We start from the raw sequence: 18,013 nt of genomic DNA, 5'->3' as shown, positions 1-18,013 counted from the left end.
GAAGCACCTAAAAAGGCACCTTGCCAGCTCTCCTTGGAGCTCCAGCCTGTTATTATCCAATTGTCCACTGCCTTTCTTAGCTGACTCTGGACTTTCACGTCCAGACCCCACTGTGGAATTAAGGGCTGTGAAAATCCACAAGATCATGGTGGCAAAACTGGGCCAACTCTTCTTCTCTTAGCCTCTCCACACCACTATTTGGCATCAGTCACGACCAGTACTTTTTTAATGACTCAAAACCTCCATGATTCCATTTCTGGTATGAGGGACAGGGCTCACAAAGAAACTATGCTTCTGTGTTTCTTAGATACCTTCCAGAAGTCACTTTGAAAAGACCCATTCTTTTGTGTTGAAGAATAAATACCTTTTATCCTTTAATAGAGGCTGTTTTAATTGGACTTGACCATTGGTACCATTAAGTTCATAGTAGGTGCTCAATAAATGACAGCTATTACTATGACTAATATCTTTAGTCACCATGTTACCTATTTAAAGTCTTATATTCATTTCCAAAAGATTTCAAACATCCTGACAATAGTAGTTTTGTGTTTTGCCCAAATTTCATGAAGTTTTAAATTTTTAATACTAATGAGATTTATGAGTAACTCTCTGGCAGAAAATCTACAGCTTTTAACATCGCTAGTGTTAGAAAAATGACCTAATGCAAGATATAAAACTGAAAAGAAACAAGTGATCATTTTCAGAAGAAGCTACAAAAGTAGAACTAACGAAGGGGAAAAGAATTTCTGGTTATATAAGTGAGAGTATTTAGAGAAATGAGATATTGGGAATAGCATTTCTTATGTCTAAGTAGATGCGTTTTTGAATACTTATCCTATGGCCCTGCCTGGCCTCTCTGTCCTCCATTAGTACACTGAGTGGTCTTGGCTTGATGAAGACATGATCTCCCATCCAAGTTTCTTTGTTCTCTTCTCTCTTGGGCAGGCCCATTACATTAGAGAATGTAGAAAAGCCAAGTCAGAAACTGATCTCTGAACTGACGAGAGGAAACTGAACCTCCTCTTCATTTTTTCATTCCTATTAACTCAGTCACAAACACAAACATTTGCCCACATTCTTTGGAGCTCAAAGACAAGGAGCCAAGCCAGAAGGAAATGAGGCCATGGCCTTAGGAAGATATTTTTTTGTGTGTCTTTTCTCATTTCTCTTCTCGGATCTCTGAGTTTTGAGTGTGAGCTATAAAGAGAGAGATGGATTGTATTTAATCCCAGAAGGAAGGGCAATGGATAGGAAGGGGCAGGTGAAGCATTGGTTGGTATTTTAAGGGACTTTTTCAATAAGGTACGCTAGATAAATTCTTGTAGAGATTAATTTTAGGGTTTGTGAACAGCCCCACCCCACCCCCCATGGTGGGTAGTAAGTCAGCGAGTGAACCCCAGTTACAGTGACTTGCCCAAATTTCCACTAAAAGTGGAAGATTCCTTTCTGACTGACAGTGCTAAAGAATTATTGTTCCTAAACATGTCACACTGACATCTTGATATCCCATATTGACGTCATGCTATGTCTTGACATGACTTGATAGTGTAGTATTAGCCTTATATCCGTATTGCTAGTTGTGAACAACAGAAGCTTTCAAATTTATAAGATCCTAGAGATAAAGATGTTCTTCCTACTTAATAAAGCTGAACTAGGACTGACCTTTTCAGGTTGACTTCCACTCTACTCATTGCTGCTGCAATGTAGACAGAGGATAACTGGAATAAAGCCCACTGTAGCTGAATGCAAAAGGTTTTCGATCACATCTGTGGTTCCAGTGCTTTAGACAAAGATACAAAGAAGACGCTGGAACCCCTTGTGGTAGGACCAGCCCTGAACATGGTTTCAGACAAGTTCTACAAGGGCCTTCCTTATTGAAGAGGTAGTTAAGCATATTTCCACAAGAGACTTTGAAATATATTGATTCTGAAACTCCTTGGGCTTTCTTCTGCAGCATCCACCCTTGGACAATGAATGACTAATTAAGATTAATTTCTAGCTTACATAATGTCCCTCGCACAAGAATATGTTTGCACTCGAGAGTATTGACACTGGCAAATGGGGCCAGACTTTTGGCAGGTTTTTCAGATAAACGATGCCAAGCTGGCTAACTTCCTATATTTCTCTAGTCTTTTTTGGAAAATACCTAGAACACTTTCCAAGAAATTAGTTTAGATCAGTTGCAGTTTATTCTGGATAATACTGTGTTTATCGTTGCATAAGAATCGAAGTCAGGATCAGCTACCCTTTCAGACACAAGTCCCTTAATGCTGACAATAACACATGGGCTTTTTTGCCAAAGGCATGAAGTCGACCAGGGGTTCTACGAGGAAATACAAATTCTATTTCTGGATGACTCAAACAGGCCATAATATCAGTACTAATTGTGAGGCTTTGAGGGGACTCTGGTATCAATAAGAGAAACAGTACTATCCAAATAATTTGGAAAGCTCAGTATTTCTCTGTGTCCATCTCTTTCCTGACTGGTGGAAGCAAGTATTCTGGGATGCACAGTTACTAACTAGTTATATTAAATTGTTCAGTGGGATGCAAAGTGCTCAGTGTTGATATCAAATCAAAGTTAAGCATTGATATCAAATTTCAGTAAAGCCAGGGTCAATCTAAATTTCCATAGAATGAATTTCACAGAATGAATTTCCAGTCCAACAACAATTTAATTATTATGATAATTTTGTTATTCAAGTTTCTAGTTGACAAGTTTTAAGAAGTTGACATTATGTTACAGGAATGATAATTGCTCAGTACTGTCAGCTACTAGATTGCTTCTACTGCTACTACACTGTAAATTTGCAATACCAAATAGTCACAAACTTCCCATTTAGGTTCATTGAGGAACAACATACATTTTTTTGGACAGTCCTTCCAGTTTCAGATACTAATAGTATCTAATAGCGGCTAATAGTGATGCTGTCACCCAGATATTAAATGTTCTTTTCGCGCTAGTAGTAATTCACTAAGGTAAGGACTTATCTTCCCTTATCACCTACCAGAAGATCTAATTTTACTGAAACAGTGCCAAACTGAAGCTTTGTGCACTGCTTAAGAAAATGTTGTCTGAGTGTTTTTAGAAATCAACTTAAAATTGTACATAAAAATAGCAGTTTTCAGAGCCATCGTTGAGTAACTGCAGAATTTTCTACCTGCTAGAATTTTGACATGTGAAGTATGTAAGTAAATTTTCATTTTTTTAAATATTTATTTATTTTTAATTCATACCCAAGTTAGTAGCATATAGTGCAATAGTGATTTCAAGAGTAGATTCTAGTAATCCATCCCTTATGTATAACACCCAGTGCTCATTCCAGCAACTGTCTTCTTTAATGCCCCTTACCCATTTAGCCCATCCCCCCACCCACAACCCCTCCAGCAAAGTAAATTTTCACTTTATGTCTAGAATGCTCCCCTATATTTGAAAGTGAATATTCAGCTTTAGTAACAAACTCAAGTCGTGTGTCCTGTTTGTTTAACTGTCATTACACTGATTAGGTTTGTTTATACCCTGGTGGTTCCTATTATCATGGATCATATTGTCCAAAATGCTAAAAACCATGGAGGCCTTCCAAAGGCTAAGGTTGAAGTCCAAATCAAAGAGCAGGTTTTGGTCAAATCTTTAGGTTGACATTAAACTATATAAGGTAGGGTCGTTTTCTTAATTTTTTGAAGCTTTATCTTCTTCATCTGAGAAGGAGGACACCACCTCTTCTTTCCACCTCTTATTAGATTGTTGTAAAGATAAGACCTAGACAGTAAAGTCCTTGATAAATGATAAAGGTCTATATATACACACAATGTGCTGTATATACACACAATTCTTAGTCATTACAGAAATGTTAGCACATCTTCTATTGTACCAGCAAAAGGACAAAGGCAGTGTGTTTGTATAATTGGTGTTTGTAGATGTTTTATTCCTCAAAATCTTCACGCCAGGAATCCCATCATTAAGCCATACTCAGTGTGTCCCTTTATTCCCCTGACATAACCCACTTCCAGCCCTGACTGCCTCATGCTTGCTCTAGATACTTAACCTCAGTAATGCTCTCCCTGTCTCCAGGCCCCTGTTCGCCATTCTGTCCAGAATGCCAGGACCATATTCCTCTTCCAACAGATTTTTATATGCCATCTTAAACTCAGGTGGTGCTCCCCATGGCTTACTAGATACAGTCTGAACCATCTGTAAAGTCCTTCACAATCTCAGTACAACTTAGACTCTTCCTACTCTCCCCCCGACCCTACCCCTCCCATTCCCTGTGAGCCAGTCAAGTCAGGCCTCTTGTTTTCCCTCCCTGTGACTTTACACATTTCAGAGTCAGCATCTCTCTCTCTCTATGTGTCTTTTACATAAAATGCCCTCTTCCTCCTCTCTTGCCTGTAGAAATCTTGGCTATCGTTTCAGACCCATTTCACAGTCATCACTTACAACAGACTCTATAGGCACATATGTATACAAAACATACACATGTATAAACATATTTCTAACTATGTTTCATTCTAATTACATAAATAATACAGGCTTTTAAAAAATGAGTCAATATATAAAACTACAAGAAGGAAAATAGAAATTACTTGGACTGTCAGTCTTGAGACACAACCACCATGAACATTTTGGTGACTCTTTCTTGTTCTTCTTCGTATAGGAACGTATACACATTTATCTTGTTATCTTATATGATTCAGATAAAATTTTACCTGGTTTTTAAAATCATATTCACTTTTATGTATAAATAAAAGTCTGGTGTTTGTTTTGTGTTTTACATAGCTCCCTTCTCAACCTCTCCTTCTATTTCCCCTTAGAAACTCACCTTAGGTAATCCATGTTAAAAACTTGTTGCATATTTTCCCGTACCTTTTTCTTGCATGCTGTTGATTTTCAAAGTAGACTCATAAAAGCATGATAACATTTCTCCAAGTCACTTAATACAGAGTTAACCTATTAAAAATTAATCTATTTTCTTTGTTCACATAGCCACAAATAAATATAATTTTATATAAATTCATGCTTGTTCTCACAGTTAAGCTTTTTGGTGCCACCTTTATTTGCCATTCTCCCTCTTTCTTCCTTTTCTTGGTGGGGGGTGGCATGTATTCTCTTCCTCTAATTTATTCTCTTTGGTTACATAATATTATACACATATCACACTTTATTTTACTATTTCCCTACTGATGACTTTCCATTTTGTTTCCACTTTTTTTGCAGAGACAGTACTACCATAAGAATGCGTGTGTGTGTGTGTGGGGGGGGGTGAATTCTTGCTTTTAATTTGACGGGTTAGATTCTAAGTTAAAGGAAATGTGCATTTCTAATTTTAGAAATTAGATTTCTAATTTCTAAATCTAGAAATTTAGAATTCATATTTTCATTAACAATGAATGTTTGAGAGTGCTGTCTCCTCATCTTTACAAATTAATCTGAGTCTTATCTGAGATTCAGTATGATCCTCTCTTTGCCACTTGGATTTGCACTTCCATGACTACTGTAAAGGAGGAGGAGATCTTCAAATGCAAAGTGATCATTTGCATTGCGCTTATGTGAATTGCCCAGCTTATGTGAATTGCCCATCCCTGTTTTTTGCTCACATTTGTATCAGGTTTATATTTTTCTAACCAAATTGTAAAAGCAACATGTATCTTATTGTGGTAGGTAGCCTTCTAAAGTGATTCCCAGTAAACTCCCATCCTGTTATTCATGCCCTGGTATAATCCTGTCCTATGAGTGTGGACTTTATTCCAAAGATTAGTGTACAGCAGAAGTGATGTGATATCACTTCTGTGATCGGTTACAAAAGAACACGATTTCCATTTTGCTGGTATTCTCTCTGTGGCTGTTCTCATCTGTTTGCTCTGATGGAGAAAGCTACCTGGCACAGAGCTAAAGGGCAATAGCCCTTAAGAAACAGAGGCCCTGGGGCACCTGGGTGGCTCAGTCGGTTAAGCGTCCGACTTCGGCTCAGGTCATGATCTCACGGTCCGTGAATTCAAGCCCCGCGTCAGGCTCTGTGCTGACAGCTCGGAGCCTGGAGCCTGTTTCAGATTCTGTGTCTCCCTCTGTCTCTGACCCTCCCCCGTTCATGCTGTCTCTCCCTGTCTCAAAAATAAGTAAACGTTAAAAAAAATTAAAAAAAAAAAAAAAAAAAGGAAACAGAGACCCTTATTCCAAAGTCCTTAAGAAGTGAATCCTGCAAACATCTATGTAAGGTTGGAAGAAGATCCTTTCCCATTCAAGCCTTCAGATGAACCTGTAGCCTGGCTAACATCTCACTTGCAGCCTATAGAAGACCCTGAAACAGAGGACCCAGTTAATTTGTGCCTGGGTTCCTAACCCACAGAAATGGAGAGTAAGAAGTATTGCTCCAAGATGCTAAGTTTTGGGGTTATTTCTTTTGCAGAACTAGGTAATGAATACAATTGCATATACCACATTTTCTTCTGGATTATATATTGCAAATATTTTTTTCCTGATCATTAAGTTTTTTCTTGACTTTGTTTATGATATCTTTCTCCATACAGGATTAAATTTTTTTTAATTTTTTAACATTCGTTTTTGAGAGACAGAGACAGAGTGCGAGCAAGGGAGGGGCAGAGAGAGAGACACACAGAATCTGAAGCAGGCTCCAGACTCCAAGCTGTCAGCACAGAGCCCAATGCGGGGCTCAAACTCACGAACTGCAAGATCATGACCCTGAGCTACCCAAGCACCCCTAAAATTTTTATATACCATGTTTTCTTTGATGGCTTTTAGATTTGATGAACTATGTAAGTATCTCTCCAATACCTATGCAGTATCTAGAGTCTGTTAAACATTTTCTAATACTTTTAATATTTTATTTTTAATTTAATTTAAAATTTTTAATTCCAGCATAGTTAACATACAGTGTTATATTAGTTTCAGGCGTGTAATTTAGTGGTTCAACAATTTAATATACTACTCAGTGCTTATCATGATGACTGTACTTTTAATCCCCATCACCTATTTCACCCATCCTCCTACCCACTTCCCCTCTTTATGTAACCATCAATTTGCTCTCTGTAGTTAAGGGTCTGTTTCTTGGTTTGTCTCTTTTTTTTTGTTCATTTGCTTTGTTTCTTAAGTTCCACATGTGAGTGAAATCATATGGTATTTGTCTTTCTCTGATTATTTCACTTAGCATTATACTCTAGCTCCATCCATGTTGTTCAAATGGCAAGATTCCCTTCTTTTTTATGGCTGAGTAATATTCCAAAGTGTGTTTGTGTGTGTGTGTGTGTGTGTGTGTGTGTCTGTGTATCACATCTTCTTTATTCATCTATCAGTAGACACTTTCACTTGCTTTTACATCCTGTCTGTTGTAAATAATACTAGAGTAAACTTAGAGGTGTGTATATCATACTGTTTGGGTAAATACCCAGTACGGTGATTACTGGATCATATGGTAGTTCTATTTTTAATTTTTTGAGGACTCTTTATACTGTTGGTATTTACTTTGGAGTTAAAATTTTAAAACATCATTTAGGGATAATATGTAAGAAGGTCAACTTCAAGGTTTTCTCTTCCTATATCTCCATTTTTTAAATTAGAAGTAACACTGATTTTGTTATTGAATGACTACTGAATATGTTCTCCATTCATGGCAGAGTCTGAGTCTGTTAAATAGATTACACATTCTAGGACTGCAAAACATTTTTCTTCTAGAAAGATAAAGCCAACTGAAGTAATCCTGAAAGAAAGGAGTGACTGAGAATTTGAAATGTTTTATCTGTAAGATTCCAAAATAGAACCCTTATGTTATTAGATCATAATATCATTTCCTTATTTCACAAATATTTATCATGTCCATTCTACCTGCCAGGCACTGTACTCAGTCCTGGAGTTAAAGGGGTTGAGAAGACAGGCAGATATGTCTCCACCTTCATGGAATTTAGGTACATGCATTAAAGCAGTTATTACAAATGTGGTGAATGTTATAAGAGGGATGTATAGTGACAGCATGTGGCCAGGAACCCCAACAAAGACCCTGATGAAAAAGAGACATTTAGGCTGAGCGATAAAGGGTGAGTGAGTTAGTTACTTTTGAGGAGAGACCAAGCATGGCACAACTGAGGAACTGAACAGGAAAGATTGATGGGCTGGAGCCACTGGTGTAAGTGAGCAGCAAGGGCTGAGAGTGGTAAGGAGGGTGGTGAGCCCCATGTGGTATAGAACTTTACACACAAATTAAGATGTTATCCTAGAGAAACAGAGAGCAATAGGAGGAGTTCAAGATTGAGAGTGTCATGGTGCGCCTGGGTGGCTCAGTAGGTTAAGCGTCCAACTTCAGCTTAGGTCATGACCTTACAGTTAGTGGGTTTGAGCCCTGCGTTGGGCTCTGTGCTGACAGCTCAGAGCCTGGAGCCTGTTTCAGATTCTGTGTCTCCCTCTCTCTTCGCTCCTCCCCCATTCTTGCTCTGTCTCTCAAGAATAAATTAAAAAGTTAAGAAAAAAAAAAGATTGAGAGTGTCATGATAAGATCTGTATTTTAGGAAAGTTATTCATGGTTTGGAGAATGGATTGGATCAGGAATTAATTAAATCAAGGAGGCCACTTAGAAGGCTGAATAAGTCAAGTTTCAAATTTACAAATAGCTTTAGCTAAGTTTGGGTGGAAAGTGATATGATGTGACACTGGGCAGAGAGAATATGGGGTCAAAGGAGATTTTTATTTGTCTTTTGATTTATTTGATTTTACCACAGGAAAGGCTTGAGTATGATGGAAACCGCTAATTCAGAATAAATGCCAGAAGATACATAAAAAAGGAGGCAAACCAAAATTGACAGAGGCTAATAATCTGAATTTTCAATAAGATGATATTATTTAAATATGTGGCTACAATTTATTTAATGAGGACAGGGAAAAAACTGACCTTTCATGTGAAGGAAATGGCATACCTTTGAAGGAAATGGCCTACCCTATTTCCTATAAAATTCCAATTCAAAACAAGGGCTTTATTTGAGGCACTAAACATATAGCATTTAACTTACTTAGAACCGTCTTACATTTCAGCGTTTTTACTCAAAACTGGTCATTTGGTAATTCTAAGAATGGAAGTTAAGCATGTTAGCTTTAGGCTTTGTTCAAAATATGTTTTCAAGTTCTTTTTCCTGGATTTCCTGTTGGCAAAAAGGTTCCCAGTTATTCTCTAGTTCTTGGTTTCTATTGTGATTTTTTAAATCAGATAACATGTTTAGTAGCATTTATTAGGTTTCCTAAAAGGTAGCATTACTCTGTAGTTTTAGTTGGTTGTGGCTAATGTAGACATTGGGTTGCAAAGTCCCAAGAGCAAAGTGATAATCATATTTTCTCAAGGTAATCCTTGAGAATCCTATACATCAAATGTAGAATAGTGTATGTGGTATGGTATATATGCTTCTCTATGCCAGTATGTAAATATACGTGTGTAAAATATATAGTGATATAGAGGACATATTAAAGTATACACATTAAAAACATAACTCTACCATATTTTAAATTATAGGATAGCAAGATAAGGAGAACAGAAGCATAAAAAAAAAGGAAAACAATGATACTAAAGACTCACCATGCATCCTTCATATTTTTGCCTGGCTCTGGTCGTAATAATGGTGACTCACCATGAGGACGGATGCCGACGATAACAATGAGTTCAGTGCCTGTGTGATGAAGAATGAGATAATAAAGATGGGTATAGGGAATATGGTAATCCCACTAACCCTAGGGATTTGTTTTCCTCCTATCTGACAACACTGTTGTAGGTCCACATGAGCAGTGAGGAGACCAGCCGGCAGAATTGTTCATACTATTTAAATTCTTACTTGCTCAGCTCTCATTTTTGTTCTTGCTCTCCCGTTGGTGGCTCATCTTCATTGATTTCACATAAGTCAAATACGCATTTATGCTTCTCCACTTTATTGGGTTTGAGGATTTCAGCTGACTCCAAAAAAATTGTCTACTGGTCAATTTCAGTGTGGTGGCAACACTATGGGGTTGTATCCTGCGATGGGATCATAAAAACTCACTTGTAGTAGATCAGAGTTGGAGGGGAATTTGCTTGTTTGCTGTTTTGTCTGGTTTTAACTTCCATTAGGTAGGAGGGGGACCAATTTATATTTTATGGTTATATATGAAAACCTGTATTAACTGGTACTGTAATTCTATAATGATTTATCCCAGGGATTTTCTTTTAACCTTTTACGAATTGGCATGCTAGGCTGCTGCTCAGGTGACTTGACTGGGTTTTTTTAGTTTTTTAAAATATTTATTAATTTTTGAGGGGGGGGGGAGGGGTAGAGAGCAAGGGAGACAGAGTCTGAAGCAGGCTCCAGGCTCTGAGCTGTCAGCACAGGGCCCAAGTTTGGGCTGTAACCCACGAACCATGAGATTATGACCTGAGCCGAAGTTGGATGCTTGACCAACTGAGCCACCCAGATGCCCCTCGTGTGACTTGACTTTTAATCCAGACCTGAAGATGGGGAAATGGTCCATGGAAGTTCCCTGAGACGTTGAGATATGATGTGATGGAAAACATCTGACCTCTCATAGGAGCAGGGGCTTCTTATCAAATGTAAGGAGCAAGGCAGGACAGGGACATGAAACAGATTGGTGTGGATATTTGAAGCATTCCAATTTGATTAGGTGGGTCAGAGAGCAGGAGCATGGTAAGAAGTCAAGGTGGAGATGGAAATATGAACTGACTAGGGAAATAGAAGATTACTAGGTTGTTCCATTTCAGGCACCCAGTGGAAGATAATACTTACATGGAGACAACAACCTGCCCAGTTGTGGGACTTTCTGTAGTAGAAGAGCAGCCTGGTTTAAGCACTGAGAAAGCCTTCATTTCAGGAAAAAAATATTTAGGAAGGACAGTATCAGAAACCCAAGGAGAGAACCAAACTACAAAACACTGAGAAGTTAAAACACGAAGGTAAGTTTGACAAAAAGTGAGAAATATACATTTCTAAGGCAGCAGGGCCAGGCCATAGGTGTTGAGGGTTTGGGAGTCCTGATCATGTGGATCCCAATGACCCTGAAGCTTCAGGTATTATTGTAATCAATAGACACTTAATTTTCCGGTGAATCAGTAATTCTTACAGCATATTTCCCCAGGTTGTTCCTATTGGAAATGTTAGCTATGAATTTTATCACCCCAAATAGTGGTTTCTGTTGTACTTTTTGAACACAGGAAAGGCTAAGCCATAACAGATTTCTTGAGGAAGAGGAGTCCCATTTCCTCATGGAAGCAGAGGGACCTGTAACGGGTGTCCATTTCCACTCTGTGCAGACTTTTCAGGAGTTAGTCAAACCCCAAGGAAGTTTCCAGGAAACAGCCATAGCTGTGTGACTCACCTAGCAAAAAACTGACGCCTGAACAGGAAGTCCTACCCCACAGCCGATGGTCAGTTTATTTTTAGTCAAGATTCAGGAAAGACAGGCAAAGAAGGCCCCATTCTTTCCTTGGTCACAGAGCATAGAGGTCAATAAAAATCTTGACTTTTACTGAATTTTAAGGGAGACCAGGAAAGCAGGCACTACCTCAGTTCTGACACTTACTTTCTGCGGGTCTTACAGAAAATTCTTTAGCTTAGAGGCTGAATGAAGCAATGGTTCTGTTTTCAATTTTTGTAGTCCTACTCCCTGAGCCAAGCACCATCAGCTCCATTTATTATAATAGCTATGTGGCCATGAGTGAGTTATTTAAGCTCTTTGTCCTGATTTACTCATCTATAAAAAACCACAAGAAATAGTATTGGTTGTGGGCACTCAAGGAGATAATATTTGCTGAGGCACAGTGCTTGGCACATAATAAGCATTTAGTGAAAGTTGTCTCTTGTGTGGGCCTGTTTTATCTTCTGTCAAGTGACGTTCGTAGACTAATATTCTTTCCAGCTCTGAAACTCTAAGATTCGGTGACAGAAAGGATTTTTGGTTAGTGTTATTATCCCACAGCTAGGATGAGCAAACGTCCTCTGTGAAGATCTGGGTAGTGGTGTTTTAGGCTTTGCACATCATACAGTCTTTATCGTGACTACTCGGCACTGACACCATAGTGTGAAAGAAGCCAGAGATAACACTTAAAAGAATGGGCACAACAGCTGTGTTCCAACAAAACATTATTTACAAAATGAAGTGTAGCCTAGATTTGGCCCACGGGAAGTAGTGTGCCGACCTCTGTTCTGTAGGATAAAAATATGTGGAGAAGAGAAGTGAAATGCAACTTGTGATGGAAAAAGAACACAGAAAATCGTGACCTGCAAACTCGTATAACCTTCTGCATATTTGTTTAGCTCAAAAACTTTTTTTTTTGTATTGAGCATATGAAACAAAGCAGATGTTCTACAACAAAGGTAGATAATGGAAAGATACTAAACAGCTTTCACAAGCTAAAATATTTATAAATATTGAACAGATATAAGTATGTAAAATAAGTGAAATGGAAAACAGTGAGTGGCCCAGAAATTCACATTTGCTACAATTTGAAAGAAAGCAAGAAGAAGGCAATCATGCAAAAAAGCATGAGAAGCCCAGGTTGTAGCAAAAAGCTAATGTTGTTTCATGAAGGAGACAGTTATGGATTAAACTGGCTTAAACGCTTGCAGGGTGATTGCTCAACCTTCAAATCACATTCGATCTTATCTGGGTATCTGAATGTTACCAAGGCTGGGTTGTGGGCTATTTTCTTTATTAAGCTGACCTAGTGACTAGCCACTCAGCATTAGGCCTTGGTGGTATTGGGGTACCTTGACAAAGTGTAGGCAACTCTGTACCAGTCATGTAGTACCTGGGAACCCAACTTGAAATTATGCTGAGGAAAGACAAGAATGCAATGAATAAGAAAGAGGACATGAAAGGAGCAAATGAAGAACTGCTAATGGAGCAATATAGATTTAGAGGCCACATCCCCCCCCCCCCCCAGTTCCCCATCCCACCCCACCCCAGCATTCTCTGCGGGACAACACAGGAGATCACTACAGGGGCAGCGACTACCTGCCTGGGCACCTCTGAAGATGCCTCTGTGTCACAGCGACCTTTCTTCTTCCTTCCAGATCTCCCCCGATGGTTCTCTTAACTAGCGTTTACTAGTTTAAAAAAGAGCAAACAGGATGGTAATATTTGAGCAAAAACCTTACTGTCTGTATTTTTCCATCCTCTCATTTCAAGCATCCTAATACTTTGCTTGCATCAGGGATTTTGCACAACAGAAGACTTGATGTCAGTGGCCTTTCCTGTCTTTTGTGAAAGCTTAAACCCTCTGAAGAAATTATGCCAGGTGTTCCAGAGAGGGAAGAGAGAGAAGTGACTTTCAAGGTGGGTGAGATCTCCTGAGACAGTGGAAGAAGGTGGAGGTCAGAGGGTCCCTCTAACATTAGGGATCACACACTGCTCCTTGACAGAAGTCTGAGGGAGGGATGAGACCCCTGGGACAGCTGCCGAGGACATGTAGGAAAGCTGGCTCTGGATTCAGGGGGCCCCGGCCTCACCTAAGCTTCCAGCACCCTGAGGGTGGCTGCTGGGGCTGGTGGCCCCCTTGGGACTGTGACAACAAGCATCTCCGCAGTAAGCAGCAAGGACAGTGGCCGGAAATCAGAGGGGCCACCCTGTTAATCGGGCAATGTATAAGTTCCTGCACAGGCCTTGAAGGTGGGGAGTCCCAGTAATGACTGGAATTTACGTTTCCCTACATCCTTGAGGGAGGGAGACCCAGAACAGATTTAAACCGATTTAAAGATATGAAGAAACATAACGATTCTTGCAAAATAGCTTCTGTGGGCTGATATTCATCTACCAGCAAATGTTTGGGAGTACGGGGTGGGAAGGAAGAGGGACTCTCATATTCTACTTGGCACCGTCCCTGGCTCAGAACTAGCAAGCTCCCCAAGGAGCAGATTAGGTGTGTGGAGGCAGCGTGACCGCAGAGGCTGAGAAAGAGCAGAGGGCTGCCTTATAAATCCTTCAGCGGGTAAATGAGTGCCCAGAAAAACAGAGAGAGTGGGTGGAGTAACATAATTGAAAACAGCTGATCTGCAAAGCAGGCCTAATTTTTTCTGAACTAAGAATGAGTAAAATGTCTTTTCAAGAACTGGGTGTAAAAATGGAACCAGGAGATAAAGAAAACCCACTATATTTAGTTGTTCACACACACACACACACAGCTAATATAGTAGCCATGGATGCATTAAGAAAATCTTCTCTTGTACTTTTCATAACTTGTCTGTTTGACGACCCAGTATTTGAAAACTGGGGAACATAAGGTTTCCTGACCCATGGATAAGCTTTAAAAGCCAATGGGCCCAATCTCATTGGGAAGCATAACCACTCAGGAGGCTCAGCGTGGACTTCTAGCTGCAAAGGCTGTGCTTTCCTGAGAAAAGTACAAGAGAATGGAGAGGAGAGTGGGGACGCCACCCAACAGGCCAGGTTAGCTGGGTCAGCCCTGGCCATCTAGGTAGCTAGTGCCCTACGCTAACCTAACCTCCCATCCACTTTCTCCCCCAGCTCTTGTTTCAATGAGATCAAAGGGATCCAGGTAGCAAGTCACTGGCTTAATCGATAGATGTGGTGTAACCTTCATTGTTACTGTGAAATATTCCAGTCATATTCTGAGTACTAAATAATTCCCTCAGAGCGAGTTGCATGGCAGTAATTCAAACCGTATTCTCTGGCCCTGGAACTCATTCATTTACCTCCTCTTTGTCATGCTGCCTCCAGGAGCCCAGCAATTCCTTTTACCTGCATTCCATAGATGCAGCACCAGCTGTGGGCACCCATCCACTGAAGTCTGTTAATAACCACACAAGGTCAATAGTATATTTTGAAATGTCACATAAAGGAGAGCAGAAATCACACAAAAGAAAAAGATTCCTTTTAGAAACAAACAGTGAAGAGGCTCTAATAGTTAGCACCTGGGAAATATGATTTTACTTTTTTGTTTTGTTAGTATACTCATTATTAAGGTCCAGTCTGGGGTGGGGAGCCCAATAAGCTGGACAGACTTTGAGAAAAAGGATCCGGACAAAACCACTCATTTATTTTTATAAAATTGCATTCATTAAATGATAATGAGAGAAAACATCCATAAAGGTGAGAAGACAATAAAACACATCCTTTCTCTTTGAAGCATTATGCATCCCCAGTGCACAGGAATTAACCACTATCTGCAAATGTTTTATTGAATTTGCCTTTCTTTTTTTCCCCTGTACAAAAATTGATCACCACAGATGTGGTCTTGAAATCCCTGTGGTTTCTGAAATCCTATTCAAAAGGAGCATATATTTTCCTATTCCTGCAGTTTGAGCCACTCACCAACAGAGGAACTAAGTCAAATTATTTGATTTCTTTTTTTACAAAATTAGCATACTGGTAGATTAGCAAAATGCCATTGACATGGTCTATCTTTGTCCATTGGCTTAGTCATCAATCATTAAGCATTTAACGACCATCTAATGTTTCTGAAGCACTGGGAAAACAGACTTCAAGAAAACATTGGTCCCTGCCCACATGGAGCTGAATTTAGTAGAGTAGGGGGACAGATCAACAAAGCATCAGGATAATATTTTGAAATATTATGAGAACTCTTTTCCTTTCTCAGAAAATCTTGTTTTACCTTGTGGCCCTTTCGCCATTTAACCAGACCAAGAGACTAAAGCTGATTGCCCCAAAGAAGAAAAGACACACAAGAATCCAGCCAGAACAGAGTCAATATCTGGCTGAGAATATAAAAAGAAAGCCTTTTAAAAGCTTTCATGTCTAAGAGCCTGGTGATTGGGGGAGGGATGAAGCTGGGGGTTCACTTTTGTTGTATTTATTTATTTATTTATTCATTCATTCATTCATTCATTCATTCATTCACTCATTTATTTTTGAATTCTAAAACCTTGCCTCTGACTCAGTAAAGCAAAGCCTGAAAAAGGAGCCAGTTTCTCCCTGGGAGCGGGGCAGACTGCACGATGACCCAAGCAGCAGCTTCCCAGCCTTGGAGGGGACTGAGACCTTTTCTGAGTTGGGGAAGGAGTCTTGAGAGGACAGAGAAAGGAGAGCTAGAGTGTTGAGATGCAAATGTGGGATTTGCCCAAACTGAGGGATGGAGGTGGAGGGTGCAGGAGTGTGCCTCCTAGAAACATTAGGGTCTAAGAGTAGAAGGTACCCTGTTCCCATTTGGAGTAGCCATGCTGGTCTTCTCTTTGGCCATTGCCCATGCTCAACAATGTGTTAGATATTTTTATCATTCTTACTCTGGAGGGTTTCAGTGAGTTTTATTCAGGGGTGTCCCATGATGTGACCTGTAGTTCTGAAAGAACTTTAGTGAGGATGAAGTGCATACACTGAAGGAGAAAGTTCCAGAGACATGAAGAGCAGCTTAGAGGCAGTTGCCCTGGCATAAGGGGCGAGTGGAGGAGACAGTCCAGTTCAGTAGTGGCAACACTTCACTGCTTTATACCAGTCTAATCTTCATACCAGTTTGCTTCTGAGGAAAGTGTGGGAGAGAGAGGGTCTGGGATTGCCCCAGTTTTCCAGCATAGCGGGCTAGATGGTGGTGCCATCAACCAATAGGCTCCTGAGCAGTAGGAGTGGCTGAGGAAGGCAGATGGTGAGTCTAGTTTTCATCCAGGCATGTTATGAGGTCTTAGGAAATCCTTGAGAAATTGGAGAAATGCCAACTGGTTGATACTGTGGTAAGTAGTATCTGAAGCTAGTGGAACAGGGGAGCCTGGGCGGCTCAGTGGGTTAAGTGTCCCACTCTTAATCTTGGCTCAGGTCATGATTTCACAGTTTGTGAGACTGAGTCCCATGTAGAGCTCCATGCTGGGTGTGGAGCCTGCTTAAGATTCTCCCTCTCTCTCTCCTTCTGCCCTTTCCTCTCTCTCTGTCTCTCTGTCTCTCTCTCAAAAACAAAGAAAGAAAGAAAGAAAAATGAAACTGGGTGTAACAAATGAACCCACTGTGCTTATTAATGGATCGTGATGATGTCTCTCAGGGGAGGTCTCTGGTGTTCTACCGGGGGGCTCTGCCCCTGGCATATTGTTTTTAAGAACTTGCATTTGGACACACAAGACCTACTCATCAAATTGGTATAGGATGCAAATTCTGAAGAAACAGCTATTACAATACATGACAGAATAAAAACTTCAGAGGCCTGAAGCAAGTGTCTGAAAATAACAGGATGACACTTAACAGAGTAAATATAAAGTCCTGCATTTAGGCTTAAAGCAAAGTGAACAGCACAATTAGAGGATGTTAAGGCCTGGCTTGGCAGCAGTTTCTCTAAACAATTGTGTGAGGGTTTTCGTTGGCTTAAAGTTATCGTGAATCAACAGTGTAATGTGGCCACTTAAAGGCAACCTTCTCTCGAGATGGGATGAAATAGAGCTGTGAAGCCCTGCTTCCTAGCAAGTTGCCTCAATTTTCCCAAGCTGAAACAATTTTTTGACAAGAAAAAGAAATAGTTTAAAGAAGCCACAGATTAAAAAAACCAAGGCTTTTTGGTCACCCACTCCAAACATGCTCAGACAGGAAACAGCTCCTAACTTGGTGACTTTATGTCCCTGATTGCGTCGTCACTTCATCCAGAGGCAGCGAGGCGCTCGCTGAAGATCCACGTGCTCTCCTCCACTTCCCAGGGTCCTTTCGGTTCAGTTAGATCCATGTGATGGAGTTCTGGCAGGTAGGAATGCAAGGAGAAGTGATATGGTACCTTTGGTTCTTAACTGTTGGTGTGCCTTCTCTGTCCGTGTCTATCACCCCTTGAAGGATGAACTTGGAATCTTGTGTTGAGATGCTGGCAGTACAACATGGAGAGAGCCCAGACCCCTGAGTCACTGAATGTCAGCTCTGCTGACCCATGTGACTTCACATGAGTGAGAAATAAACTTTGATGGCTACCGAGCCCCTGAGATTTAGGGTTGTGTCTGTTGCTGCCTCTGCCATAACCTAACCCTAATAGTATTTATCCTTGAGCATCCCTGGTGTCTGCTGAGGTGTGTCAATGGTCTGTAGCCATTATATTCCTCT

General features: G+C 40.2%; 1 long non-coding RNA gene across 1 annotated transcript; it reads left to right on the top strand.

Moving 5' to 3' along the window:
• The first annotated feature begins 7,832 nt into the window (after positions 1–7,832).
• On the top strand, positions 7,833–13,331 carry LOC147584223 (uncharacterized). The gene is made up of 3 exons (XR_015255246.1): positions 7,833–7,917; positions 10,740–10,931; positions 13,191–13,331. It is a non-coding gene; the product is annotated as an uncharacterized LOC147584223 (long non-coding RNA).
• The last annotated feature ends 4,682 nt before the right edge of the window (positions 13,332–18,013 follow it).

This window comes from Puma concolor, chromosome A1 (genome assembly GCF_028749965.1).
Source record: "Puma concolor isolate L17-30 chromosome A1, mPumCon1.1.hap2, whole genome shotgun sequence".
Lineage (NCBI taxonomy): Eukaryota > Metazoa > Chordata > Mammalia > Carnivora > Felidae > Puma > Puma concolor.
The sequence above is the reverse complement of the archived record's forward strand: the minus strand, read 5'-3'. Positions and strand labels throughout refer to the sequence as shown.